Below are 13,120 nucleotides of genomic sequence, written 5' to 3' on the forward strand. Positions count from 1 at the left end.
TCAACATTTCCCCTAACCTCATCAAGTTTTTGTTTGTTTGTTTTTGTTTTTTATTTATTTATTTATTTTGGCTGAGTTGGGTCCTCATTGCTGCGCGCGGGCTTTCTCTAGTTGCGGCGAGCGGGGGCTACTCTTCATTGCGGTGCGTGGGCTTCTCATTGCGGTGGCTTCTCTTGCTGCGGAGCATAGGCTCTAGGTGTGCAGGCTTCAGCAGTTGTGGCTCGCAGGCTCTAGAGCGCAGGCTCAGTGGTTGTGGCCCATGGGTTTAGTTGCTCCGCAGCATGTGGGATCTTCCCGGACCAGGGCTCGAACTTGTGTCCCCTGCATTGGCAGGCGGATTCTTAACCACTGCACCACCAGGGAAGCCCCTCATCCAGTTTAAAAGTTCCATATAAATATATATTTTTTGTTTAGCCTTATTTTCAAAGTTCCCTACTGTCCAGATTTTCTCCCGCGTACTTACTGTTCCCTCCCTTTTCCTCTTCCCTTATTCTAAGGTGCATATTTTCTAATCCTAGAAATCAGAACCGTGGTCCCTTAAAGAAAGTACACTTAGAGATACCACCACACATAGTAAGTGCTCAATAAAAGCTACTATTGTTATTGTTATCAGAATAGTGAGCTTGTACTGCTCTTAAAAATCTGGGCCATATAGCTATCATACATTCCCCCTTTTATTTCCCTCCTCCTCACGTCATCTGACTTCTTACTAAGTCTCCTTCTTTGTCCTTTGTTTCATTGCTAACCCTTCTTTCTGACCTGCCTGCTACTCTACCATGAATCTTTTGACCTAAGATGGAAGAAATGTATATGTTATCTACTGCCGCTTAACAAATTACCCCCAAACTTGATGATTTAAATAGCAATAAGCATTTATTATCTCCCACTTTCTGTGGGTTGGCAGAGAAGTTCGGGCTCAGTGTCTCTCTTAAGGTTGCAGTTGAATGTTAACCAAGGTTGCCATCACCTGAAGGTTTGATGGGCTGGATCTGCTTCCATGGTGCTCACTCATGTGGCTAGCAAGTTGGTGATGCTGTTGGTGGGAGGCTTCAGTTCCTCTCCGTGGGGCCTCTCCACAGGGCTGCTTGAGCATCCTCACAGCATGGTGACTGGATTTCCCTCAGAGCAAGCAATCCAGGAAACCAAGATAGGAGCTGCAATGCTTTATAAGGCAAAGCCTTGAGTTACATACCATCAGTTTGCCCATATTCTATTGGCCACGTAGACCAACACTTATATAATGTGGGAGGGAACTACACAAAAGCATGAATGCCAAAAGCTGAGGGTAACTGAAAGTCATCTTGGAGACTGGCTGCTACAGAAAGGCAGAGGGGAAGGTGAGGGGCTGAAGAAGGAAAGGTGGAAGGGATAGTGAATGCATAATTAAGGAAAAGCAGATATCAGAGGTAAGTCTTTTTTGTGAACACTGTATTCATTCATTCCACTGTTTTCTCCTTCATTTAAAAAAATTTTTTTCAATTGGGATAGAGCTGTTTTACAATGCTGTGTTAGTTTCTACTGTACAGCGAAGTGGAGTTCCCTGTGCTATATAGCAGGTTCTCATTAGTTATCTATTTTATACATATTAGTGTATATATGTCAGTCCCAATCTCCCAATTCCATCCCCCTTTCTCCCCTTGGTGTCCATATGTTTGTTCTCTACATCTGTGTCTCTATTTCTGCCTTGCAAACCAGTTCATGTAGACCATTTTTCTAGATTCCACTCTCCTTCATTCTTAAAACTAATTTTTTTGTGAATAAACTTCATCAAGATAACATGAATCAACCTTTCATCTATGTGAAGTTATTTTCTGAAAATATTTAATTTTATTCCCCATGGTTAATGACAAATTTTATTCCTGTCCCAGTTGTTTGTGTTTTTTTGAATGGCATGTCAAGCTTATCATGATGAATTATAGAATTCAGTGTTCTCATACCCCAACCTATTTCTCTATTTATAGTAGCGTGTGAACTTATTGTTCCTAAGAATTGAATTTGTCATTATGGACATATTTATTTCAGCAGGCCTATGTCAGTGATGCTGTATGCAAAAGGCTGCATTGGCACACCTCACAGAAAATGCAAGCCTATCCCAAGAAACTCTCCCAGTGGAACTGGTAGCAGAGAGAGCCTCGGGCATCTGAGTTATAATCCAGTCTCCGCCTCTTTGACTTTGGAGGTCATTTAACCTCAACCACACTTTCTTCATCTAGAACCAGGGTCAAAAACACTCTCTTAAGACCAGATGGTAAATATTTTAGGCTTTGTGGTCTCTGTCACAACTATTCAGCTCTACTATTGTAGCATGAAAGCAGCTATAAATCTTTGTAAGCAAATGAGCACGGTTGCGTTCCAATAAAACTTTATTTACAAGGACCGGCGGCCATCAGCCAGATTTGGTCCAAGGGCTATATAGTCTGCCAACCCAGATCTAGAAAATGGACACATGTAGAGGATGTTGTGGTTGACTGCTTGATATCTATTACATCACAGCTGATTAGTCTGAGCCAATCAAAGATGTCTATCTCCTGGGCCGTATTAGTTCAGAAATGGGTGTGCCTAAGCCATTCTATGCCAGTGATACACAAGGAGAGGGTTATTGAAGCCTTCTGGGAAATCAGCATCCCTGCTCTTAAGAAAATGCTGCTGCACAAACTAGCCTCTCTCTCTCTCTCCAAGGCATGAACGGGGAATCTTATAGGTCTAGTCACCACCATCAGCCATCCTACCAGCCTTAGAGAATACTTGACAATGCAGATGGCAGAGAGAAGCCTTTCTCTAGACTTCTTTGCATGTGACCTAAAAAAAAAAATGTCCAACTTCTCTTTATTAACTCTAAGTTGGGTCATCTGTTATTTCAGCTAAAGGCATCCTAAGTGAAAACCCCATTCAAAGAGTAGTTATGAGATCTAAATATGATAGCAGTGTGTGTGACGTGGCATGCACATTTTTCAATATATATCTCTGCCAATATGGGTATTGGTAAGATTGAAATAATCCAAATCCTCCCGCAGATCATCACTGGGTCTCAGTCACATTGACTGTCTACACATGCCTTTGACACCCTCATTTCATTAAAAATGAACATCATCGTCTCTCTTGAATAATTTTTTTTAATTGCGAACTATCACTTCTCATAGCTTGAGATACCTAACCAACATAAGAAAGACTTGGTGGAAAGAAACCAACAGTGATTATTAGCCTGTCAAAGTGATGAAGTAGTGGCATCTGCAAGAGTGGGTGAAGGTTCTTATAAAGCAGTTTGTTTTTCTTTCTTTCCTTCTTTCTTTTTTTCTTTCTTTCTTTCTTTCTTTCCTTCTTTCTTTTTTTTCTTTCTTCCTTCCTTTCTTTCTTTCTTTCTTTCTTTCTTTCTTTCTTTCTTTCTTTCTTTCTTTCTTCCTTCCTTCCTTCCTTCCTTCCTTTCTTTCTTTCTTCCTTCATTTTCTGGAAAACAGCAATGGGGAAAGTTAAGTTTGAGGAATGTGGGACTAGAGTCAAAAATCATCTTCTTTGACTATCCGACTTCTGCCCCTGAGTAAATAATTACATACTAGATCTGACTAGCCCTCATAAATAATATTCTCTAGTATCAAAAGGGTATTAATGGGGACTTGTGGTTATTTATGAAGATCAAAAAGTGCTGAGAACATTATAAAGTTAAAATGCTCCCAGTCTCATTTTCCCTCCCTCTCTCTCCACTCCCCCTGGAGACGGTTCTCTCAACTAGCAGTATTTTTTTTCTGTTTCTTTTTTTATCTATCCATGATGACCCAGTTCCATGACGATTTGAAATTTGAAACAAAGTAATGAAGTAATCCAATACAACATTTCATAACTTATATTGCTGGCAACTATGTCATAGGTACAGTATATGAGAGATGGGTAATAAATAGACATTCTAATTGATCAAGAACTTACAGTGTACCAAGTATTGTACACGTACGGGGTGGTTGACAATCATTCACCTTCACAACAACTCTGTAAGGCATCATTTTCTTCATTTTACACATGAGAAAATTGCAGTTCCTACGAGAATAAAGCGACTGCCTAAGGTTGTAGAACAAGGGAGCGGAGGGACCTCGAGTGGAATACGGGTCTGTCAGATTTCAGAGGAGGTTCAGGGAGAAGAGGTCGGGTGGGAAACTATGAGAAGTATGAGAAGAGCTCATGTTTCCGGGGCGCTGCTGGCTGAGGGTCAGCTCCAGAGTGCACAAGCCACATCGGGGTGGCAGGGCTCGGGACATGCCCATTGCGCACAAGCAAGGAAAGGGGACAACAAGCTGCCCAGAGGCAGTGAGACCCGTGCCAGCCCCTGGACACGTCACGGCTGCGCGGCTGCCCTCACCCCCAGGACGCCTGGACTGGGCTCTGAGTGATGATGGAACTGGAGCTCAGCTGAAGTCTAGTTTCTGATCCCAATTCCAGTCTATCTTCCTGGAAACCTTCCGTCTTGCCTTGCAGCCCAGCACAAACCCTCCTTCTCTATGATGGCGTGGTGGTTCCCTCCAGCCCAGTGGCGCCTCCGCTCTGAATGCCAAGGACACGCCTCTTCCTTGGCATTGGCCATGTACTAACTCACTCATGTCGTTAGTTAACTTCCCATGTGGAGGCATTTGCTTAGGTAAACTCAAAGGCAGGGGCTGTATTTGATTGATTTTTTGTGCCCACATGTTATTTTGTGTGTCCTCCACAGGATCTAATACAACGCTGAAAGGGAGCAGAATCGGCCGCCCCAAAATGTGCCGCTTTGGCACGTGGATTGTTTTGAGCTGAAGGCAAACAAGACCCAGCAGATTCAAGAAAACCGTTTACTCTTCCCGTAACGACCTGAAAAAATTTAGATAGGGGGCCTGGCCAAAAAGAGAGCTATGATCAGAGATGATCTTTTATCTGAAGGACCTACCTGTGGCAGGACAAACATCTAATTACCAAACACCTGCTCTTCTCTTGGCCTGTGAATCCCCCTCCTCCCCTTGGAAGCCCCAGACCCCATCCCATTCCTTAGCTCAGGATGGCATATAAGCCCCAACTGCCCAATTTGTCCTGCGTCTCACGTCATTGAGCTCCCATATGTACGTAATTAAAATTTTCTCCTGTTAATCTGTCTTCTATTAATTTAGTTATTAGACGAGTCAATTTACGTATTAATTATTAGATCAATTTAATCAAAGAACCTCGAAAGGAGGAAGGGAAAAGTTTTTCTTCCCGACAACAAGAAGCATGTAATAACATTCCCTTATTTGATGTTGAATCGACCTGGTGAGAGAGACTGACCGGTGACATAGGTCTACATGTCTGGACCTTTTTCTGTAGGCCCTTGAAGGCACAGGGGTGTTTATGGGATGTACTATGGTTTTGTGGTTAAGCATCTGGGCTTTCAAAAGGCATCCTGGGTCTGAAAATTTGTTCTCCTTTTACCTTCTAGCTGGGCCATCTGGGTGACTAACTTAACCTCTCTCCACTTTAATTTCCGAATCTGCAGAATACAAATAGCAATTAGTGGCTGGAAAGTGCCCACCACTGTCTTGACAGAGAACTTCCATGTGCTCCATACATATTCAGTGCTTGATAAATAATATGGGTGTGGTGATGGTTTTTAAATATCAGTGACAAAATCATGTGTTGAATGCACATGAAAAGGTAGACTAAGAATGAATAGAAAGGAACTTGACATTCAACTGTGCTGCTCTCTTGCTGTACACCTGCTCTGGAGATGTATTTTTAATTTCTATAAAATGGGAATCCTCTTCTGTTCCACACTGTGCTGTGACTCTTTCTTTGGACTGTAGATTGTAAACTAAACAGTACTAATGGAGTGTCCCTCTGTGCACAGAATTCAGTTCTTCAGTGGTATTCATCAGGGACCCAGGAATTATTTATATTTCTCTATATCAGTGGTCCTCAAAGTGTGGTCCAGGGACCCCTGAGGGGTCCTGAGACCTTTTTAAGGTGTCCATGAGGTTAAAGCTCCTTTTATAATAACACTAGGATGTATTTTGCTTTTTTCACTCTTTCACGCAGGTACACTGGTGTTTTCCAGAGGCTCCCTGTGGTGTGGTGATGTCAGATTGCTCAGCTAATGGCTTAAGGGTTTCACTATTCCTGTGTTTTAAAAATTTCTCAGTTTTAATATTGAATATGGTAAATATCAGTAGATATAACCCACACTTAAAAAAAAGTACTTTGAGGGCTTCCCTGGTGGCGCAGTGGTTGGGAGTCCGCCTGCCGATGCGGGGGGCGCGGGTTCGTGCCCCGGTCTGGGAGGATCCCACGTGCCGCGGAGCGGCTGGGCCTGTGGGCCGTGGCCGCTGGGCCTGCGCGTCCGGAGCCTGTGCTTCGCAGTGGGAGAGGCCACAGCAGTGAGAGGCCCACATACTAAAAAAAAAAAAAAAAAAAGTACTTTGAGTTCCTCAATAATTTTTAAGAGTGCCAAGGAATCCTGAGAGCGAAAGGCTCAGGAACCCCAGAATTAGATGCTTTTGCACTAGCTTCCAAGTGCAGTGTGTGTGACGTCACCTCACCCACATTCCTACATCAGCCACCTTACAGTCTTCATTGCCTCTGTTATTAAAGCCACAGGAGCAGGGGTGAAGATTCCCTTTGAGTTTAGAATACATATTTCTGGTCTGTTTAAAGAGGCCCTGCCAGCATTCTTGTTTACAATTACAGTTGCAAAAAAAGCAACACCCTCTTCAGCTCCAGGCCTACAGATGTTCTCATGGAATAATCATCTTCCTTGTAGCTTAAGAAAAACACACACCATTACAGGCTGCTACTCCAGAAAACGGTCCCGGCAAACCAGCTGTTCTAAGTGTCTCTTTGTTCTGCATTTGATTTTCCACCTTGAACGCTGTGCTTTGCTTTAAGCAATTCTGCTCTAGAGTTTGTGAAATAGCTCCACTGAGCAGTTCTTATAATAATTTTCTGTTTCCCAAGAGTATGCTATAGGCACTGTGGTTACAGAAGTTAGAATAGGCCGGCGGGGTGGGCTAATTATACGTAGGGACTGTTGCTTCACGCTTTCCTGTCCTGCAGACTCAAGGCAGATGGTGTGATTGTTCACACAGCAGGGACAGATTTGCCACCAAAGGGACAGGAAATCTCGGCGGGAGGCACCCAAGTACCAGGGGTATGTCGCTCATTGACCTGGGCATCCCGCCAGCAAAACTTTCCTTTTTGGACAATGAGAGAGACCGCTTGTGTGGGCTCCACCAAGGCTAATCGAGCTCTAATTTGCCCAAACTTTGGAACCTGCTGGCTTTAGGCTAAAAAGAGAAATTAGACACCTTTCAAGAACAAACAGCAAATGCACATTCCCTTTTAATTATACTGTCTAATCGCCTACAAACAGGATCCTTCCTGAATATAGCCCCCTCCGGAGATGACTGTTCAGTAGACGAAGTAGATCCTGAGTGTGTTTACAAAAGACAGCTGCTTTCTTTGGCTAGTTGTTGCCATTAATCAAAATTTATATGGAATGGCTAGTCTTTGCCAGAACAAGAATGTAATCAAGATGACCCTGAAAGGTTGAGAAAGGTTAATAGACTGAAATAGAATTCATAAATTCCACTCATACGCAGAGCTAGTCTCCAAGTGTCCTTCATATATTGAAAGAAGGTCCCTTACTTAGAGGCACACACAATGTAGTAGGTCTACAAATACAAAATACAAGACAAATCAGTACAGTTCTGTGTGTCCCATCCCTAGGGCCACCCCAGGCCCAGCCACCATCTGCGCTAGCCTACTGCAGCCTCATCCTCTGCTGCTAGGCGGCAGCCACTGGGAAGTTTTAGATGTTTAGAATGTTCTAGAATCAGATTTCAACGCACTCGTTGGTGAATTTCTCTCTCAGCAATTCAACCCCACTCCACCTGAAAGCTGTCCTCTGGTAACACAGTCCCTCCTCCTTAGCCGTGGGCCTGAGTCACCCACTTGACCCAGACCAGGAACAGCAACGTTTGCAAATACTTATCTGTTGGGCTCAGGAACCGTTGCCTGGGGGCCCTGAGGATGTGAAGACTCAGATGCAGAGTTACAGAGCTGGTTTAAGCTCCCAGAGCTGAGATAAAATATGCCAGGAGCTGAGGAAGCAGAGAGGAAGCGGGAATGCCGGGTGTGGGCCTCCGGCAGCCTTGAGCCTGAAAGAGTTGGAGAGACCAGCCCCCGGTGCCCTTTGTTGATGAGCAGCACCCTGTCTATTGTCTGAGGGCCCAGGTCACTCCCGAGTCCCCTGATGTGGAGGACGGAGGTGCTCGCGGATGTGAGCATCCTGAAAGTGGGGCTGGCGGGATGAAGGGAAATCTGACCTTTGACCAAGGGCTTAAGTGGAACCACTTTTTACCCTCCCCAACCAGGTGGAATATCGTGACCCTGTTACACTTCCCAGGACTGGGGTAACTCTGCCTTCAGAGTGGAAGCACGTGGAAACACAAGAGCCATTTCCCGCCCAGAAGGCTGAGCTCAGCCTGCACGTGAGAAAAAGGCAGTTGTGAGTCATCCATTAGATGCTGGGAGGGGTCCCTGGGAAGGGGTCCAGCATCCCATCTCCTGGGCTGACTGCTGCAATGGGAGAGTACAGCAAGCGTGGTCGAAATCCCAGGTAAGTTGAAGGATGCCTGGCTCCCAGGAACTCATCCTAGAGGCTGCAAACCCCCGAGACAATTTCTGCGCCCACGGGGCCCCTGAGTGGTTGGGCAGCAGTGCTGAGGTGCTCAGGCAGGTGAGCCTTTGAGAAGCTTCACAGGGGACAAGGCAGCAAGGAAATGGCCAGAGTGGCCAGGGGTCCTGGGCTCTCCCGATCGGGACAGAGACCAACTAAGATGGCCCGGTGAGGGTGGCCTTGCAGGACAGTGTACCTCCTTGGAAGGTAGCGAGAACAAGATGACCAAGGACCATCGAGCACCTCCCTGACCCAGAACAGTAGGGGACCCTCCCCCGAACCCTGACACCACCCAGGGAGAAAGGACAAGGGTGAGAGGTTGGAGAGGATCACCAATTAACCAAGCAGTTTCCCAAAAGAATCTGTTGTAAACCAGAGGCAACCGGATTATGGCAAGTTGAAGTTCTCCTTCAGAAGAAATGAAACGTTGTCAGCTAAGTTGAATTCCATTTTAGAGAAGTCACATTTCCGCACACCTCAGTTTGTGGATAGAGAAATTTATGCCTATTATGAGGTCACAGCAATATCCTGCTAAAAGAGTATTGTTTCCCATTGCACTTGTAAATTAATCCAAGCCCTGGCTTGTGGCCTCCAAGACCATGAACCTGTTCTTCCTCCTCTGGCTCCACCTCTCCCCCTCACTAACCTTTTGTCCCACTGGCCCCCTTTGTGAACAGCGTGACGGCTCCTTCTTTCCTGACTCAGGCTTATGTTTCTACAGTTTCTTCCTCTAGGAACACTCTTTCCCACACCAGCAGAGGAAACTGGCGCCTTCTCAAATTCGGAGAGGCCAGCTGCAACTGTGCCAAACAGTTGTTCTCGCCACATCTTCTTCTCTATCTCAGCACTCTTTTCTTTTCTTTTTCGCTCCATACAAAGCATTTCATACTTTATTGTCACTTATTGCGCAGCCAGAAGAATCCTGAAAAATGATGATACAGGTGGTCTCTTTTTAAAGAAGAAATTTCGTATTTAGGGAAGAGATAAATGAAGTCAATTATTTCCTTACAAATTATTCTTTTAGTTTCACCACCAACAAAAATGTCTACTGTTTGCTGAATGAATAAATGACCTTAAACACTGCTAAGATTTGGTGTGTCACTTTATATTCATTCTTATCTGAGGCTGAATGCATGCTGGATGTGTCAGGAACTGTGGCTGCCTGAGACATGGCTCTGTACAATGTGTTGGAGCTCTGTCCAACGTGTCAGTCTCATTCCAGAGAACTCTGTGTCATCAACTCCTGACGAGCCTGACATAACTCGTGTGACCATTCTGGGTTGCTATAATTCTTGACTCAAGGAAAGAAATCTGAGAGTGTAATTATTCTGTGAGAACTCGTGACTGGTATATGTATACATTTTGGAAATGTTTTTCAAAATTATAATACATATATGAAACTCCTAAGGACCATGTGTCCCCAGACTGGGATATGCTGCTTCAAATATTAACCCGCCCCCCAACCCCGCTTAAAGACCAGGCACCTTCTTACAACTCAATTATAAAAAGACAAATAACCTAATTTTAAAATGGACAGAGGAGGGCTTCCCTGGTGGCGCCGTGGTTGGGAGTCCGCCTGCCGATGCAGGGGACACAGGTTCGTGCCTCAGTCCAGGAAGATCCCATATGCTGTGGAGCGGCTGGGCCCGTGAGCCATGGCCGCTGAGCCTGCGCGTCCGGAGCCTGTGCCCCGCAATGGGAAAGGCCACAACAGTGAGAGGCCCGCGTACCGCAAAAAAAAAAAAAAAAAAAAAAAAATGGACAGAGGAATGAAATAGGCATTTCTCCAAGAAAGATATACAAATGGCCAATAATCACATGAAAAGATGCTCAGTGACATTAGTTATTAGGGAAATGCAAATCAAAACCACAAGATACCACTTCACATTCACTAGGATGGCTAAAATCAAAAAGATGAGATAACAAGTGTTGACAAGGACACAAAATAGCACATATTATATAATTCCATTTACATGAAATGTCCAGGAAAGGGAAATCTATAGAGAAAGTAGATGAGTGGTTGCTTGGGGCTGGGGTGAGGGATGGCGGGGGGACAGGTAGCTAGAGAGTATGGGGTTTCTTTTTGAGGTGATGAAAATGTTCTAAAATTGACTGTGGTGATGACTGCACATATCTGTGAATATACTTAAATACAATTCAGTTATATACTTTACTTTTTTTGAATTATTTTATTTTAATTTTTACTGGAGTAAACTTGCTCTAGAAGGTTGTGTTAGTTTCTGCTGTACAGTGAAGTGAATCAGCTATATGTATACCTATATCTCCTCTCTCTTGGACCTCCTCCCCACCCCATCCCACCCATTTAGGTCATCACAGAGCACTGAGCTGATCTCCCTGTGCTATACAGCAGGTTCCCACTAGCTATCTATTCTACACATGGTAGCGTATTTATGTCAAACCTAATCTCCCAATTCGTCCCACTCTCCCCTTCCCCCTCTGTGTGCACATGTCTATTCTCTATGTCTATGTCTCTATTCCTGTCCTACAAATAGGTTCATGAATTATATACTTTAAATAGGCAAAATTCTATGGTATGTGAATTATATCTCAATAAACCTGTTTAAATAATAATTTTTTAAAAGACCAGGCAGGCTATGGAATGGAGTTAGAGAGGTTTTCCAACACACATATTCCGGATAAACCATCTTTTTTTTTTTTTTTGCCATGTGTGTTCTTTATTTTTTTTTAACATCTTTATTGGAGTATAATTGCTTTACAATGGTGTGTTATTTTCTGCTGTATAAGAAAGTGAATCAGCTATACATATACATATATCCCCATATCTCTTCCCTCTTGTGTCTCCCTCCCTCCCATCCTCCCTATCCCACCCCTCTATGTGGCCACAAAGCACCGAGCTGACCTACCTGTGCTATGCAGCTGCTTCCCACTAGCTACTGATTTTACATTTGGTAGTGTATATATGTCCATGCCACTCTCTCACTTTGTCCCAGTTTACCCTTCGCCCTCCCCATGTCCTCAAGTCCATTCTCTAGTAGGTCTGTGCCTTTATTCCCATCCTGCGCCTAGGTTCTTCATGCCCTTTTTTTTTTTTAGATTCCATGTATATGTGTTAGCATACAGTATTTGTTTTTCTCTTTCTGACTTACTTCACTCTGTATGACAGACTCTAGGTCTATCCACCTCACTACAAATAACTCAATTTTGTATCTTTATATGGCTGAGTAATATTCCATTGTATATATGTGCCCCGTCTTCTTTATCCATTCATCTGTTGATGGACACTTAGGTTGCTTCTGTGTCCTGGCTATTGTAAATAGTGCTGCAATGAACACTGTGATACATGACACTTTTTGAATTATGGTTTTCTCAGGGTATATGCCCAGTAGTGGGACTGCTGGATCATATGGTAGTTCTATTTTTAGTTTTTTAAGGAACCTCCGTACTTTTCTCCACAGTGGCTCTATCAATTTACATTCCCACCAACAGTGCAAGAGGGCTCCCTTCTCTCCACACCCTCTCCAGCATTTATTGTTTGTAGACTTTTTGATGATGGCCATTCTGACCCGTGTGAGGTGATACCTCATTGTAGTTTTGATTTGCATTTCTCTAATGATTAATGATGTTGAGCATTCTTTCATGTGTTTTTTTGGCAATCTGTGCATCTTCTTTGGAGAAATGTCTATTTAGGTCTTCTGCCCATTTTTGGATTGGGTTGTTTTTTTTTTGATATTGAGCTGCATGAGCTGCTTGTAAATTTTGGAGATTAATCCTTTGTCAGTTGCTTCGTTTGCAAATATTTTCCCCCATTCTGGGGCTGTCTTTTCATCTTGTTTATGGTTTCCTTTGCTGTGCAAAAGCTTTTAAGTTTCATTAGGTCCCATTTGTTTATTTTTGTTTTTATTTCCATTTCTCTAGGAGGTGGGTCAAAAAGGATCTTGCTGTGATTTATGTCAGAGTGTTCTGCCTATGTTTTCCTCTAAGAGTTTTATAGTGTCTGGCATTACATTTAGGTCTTTAATCCATTTTGAGTTTATTTTTGTGCATGGTGTTAGGGAGTGTTCTAATTTCATTCTTCTACATGTAGCTGTCCAGTTTTCCCAGCACCACTTATTGAAGAGGTTGTCTTTTCTCCATTGTATACTCTTGCCTCCTTTATCAAAGATGAGGTGACCGTATGTACGTGGGTTTATTCATCACCTTTTTAAACCAGGAACACATTCAACACAGTGGCCTCTAAGTGACCAGTGCAATGCTGTGCACATAAGAAGAATTCAGTAAAATTGCTGATAAATAAATGAGCAGAGAAGTAACATACTTATGAGTGAGTATTTTCTGTTTTTCCTAAGAAGACTGAGTAAGAGGGATAAATGCCAGGAGGAAGCTTTAGATTAGGCATTTGGCAAAAATGGCCTAACGTGAAGGCTTGGACCATATAGAAGAATCTGTCGTGGCCTATTCATTATAAAGTTGAAAATCAGT

Source organism: Leucopleurus acutus, assembly GCF_964270905.1.
Source record: "Leucopleurus acutus genome assembly, chromosome: 15".
Taxonomy (NCBI): Eukaryota; Metazoa; Chordata; class Mammalia; order Artiodactyla; family Delphinidae; genus Leucopleurus; species Leucopleurus acutus.